The sequence below is a fragment of the Sorex fumeus genome, unplaced genomic scaffold, assembly GCF_029834395.1.
Source record: "Sorex fumeus unplaced genomic scaffold, SorFum_2.1 ptg000024l, whole genome shotgun sequence".
In the NCBI taxonomy this organism is placed as follows: Eukaryota; Metazoa; Chordata; class Mammalia; order Eulipotyphla; family Soricidae; genus Sorex; species Sorex fumeus.
This window is the reverse complement of record NW_026606081.1, coordinates 8,675,737-8,677,421: the sequence shown is the minus strand read 5'-3', so window position 1 is coordinate 8,677,421 and position 1,685 is coordinate 8,675,737. Positions and strand designations below refer to the sequence as shown.

The 1,685-nt window shown below is 43.4% G+C and overlaps 1 pseudogene; it reads left to right on the top strand.

Annotated features, from left to right (window-relative positions):
- The first annotated feature begins 395 nt into the window (after positions 1-395).
- LOC130023874 (uncharacterized) lies at positions 396-493 on the top strand (annotated as a pseudogene).
- The last annotated feature ends 1,192 nt before the right edge of the window (positions 494-1,685 follow it).

The following is a 1,685-nucleotide window of genomic DNA, read 5'->3' as shown; positions in this document are numbered from 1 at the left end:
GGATATATAAAGTACTGGTTGAACTTCACAAGAAGAAAACATCCAACCCCATCAAAAAATGGGGCAATGAAATGAACAGAAACTTTCTCAAAAAAGAAGTCCGAATGGCAAAAAAGCACATGAGAAGATGCTCTACATCATTAATCATCAGGGAGATGCAGATCAAAACCACAATGAGATACCATCTCACACCTCAGAGACTGGCCCACATCCAAAAGAACAAAAGCAACCGGTGGCATTCATCTGGGGGACATGTAAGTAAGTAAGGCCCTCCCGTTGTTCATCGATTTGCTCGAGCGGGCCCAGTAATGTCTCCATTGGAGACTTTGTTGTTACTGTGTCTGGCATATCGAATACATCACGGGGAGCTTGCCAGGCTCTGCCGTGCGGGCGAGATACTCTCGGCAGCACATATACTAAAATTGGAACGATAGAGAGAAGATTAGCATGGCCCCTGGGGGACATACAGTAACAAAATAGGAGATTAATACCCAAGAAAAGCTGAGATCAGTACTAGGAGGATTACTCCATGGCTTAGAGGCCAGCCAGGCATTCTAGGGGAAAGGACAGATCAGATAGAGAAGGGAGCACCAAATAAAGGCTGTTTGGAGGATCCTCCCAGGATGGGAGATGCATGTTGAAAGTAGACTATGGACCGAACATGATTGCCACTCAGTGCCTCTTTTGCAGACCACAACACCCAAAAGGAGAGAGAGAACAAAAGGGAATGCCCTGCCACAGAGGCAGGGTGGGATGGGGGGATGGGTGTGGGAGGGATACTGGGATCCATGATGGTGGAAAATGGGCACTGATGGAGGGATGGGTATTTGATCATTGTATAATCGAAACTCAAGCACAAACATTTGTAAATCTACAACTGTACCTCATGGTGTTTCACTAATAAAAATTTTTAATAAAAGAGTCAAGCACAAAGTCCCTACCTACTGTAGGGACTGGAGTGATAGTACAGTGGGGTAGGGTTCTTGCCATGCATACGACACAGCTGGGTTTGATCCCTGACACCCCATATGGTCCCCCAAGCCAGCCAGCAAGTGATCCTTGAGTACACAACCAAGAGGAAGCCCTGAACATTACCTGATGTGGCCCAGGAAACAAGCAAAAAAACTACTCTGCTATTTCCTATTACTTGCCTACATGCATATTACATGTATAATGTACATGCATATACACACATGTGTTCAAGAGCAGGCAAAAATACCAACTGGGTTGGAGAATTAGTATAGATGATAAGGTACTTTCTTACACGCAACTGACCAACCTGATTGAAAATCCCACATATAGTCCCCAATTACTGCCAGAAGTCACTTCTAAGCCAAAAGCCAAGAATACCTCCTGAGCACTTTAGGGTATGGCCCAAACCTTTACCCCAGCCAAAAAGAAATAACTATTTTTTCTTATATGTATTTTTATCACCATAATGTATATATAGTGATAGAATATGATTGTGTGAAGCAGGAGAGACAGTTCAAATTTTCTGAGTAGAAGATTTGGATGTAGTTTCTATCCCAGGTACTGCACAATCCAAGGACAGAGTGGGAGAAGTCCCTGAGTACTGCTGGGTGTGGCCCAAAAATAATTAAAAAGACAAAGTTTTACTGTAGTGAAGTGTTAGAAATTAATAATTGTCCAAAAGCGAGATGACAGAGCTTTTGGTGCTATATGGT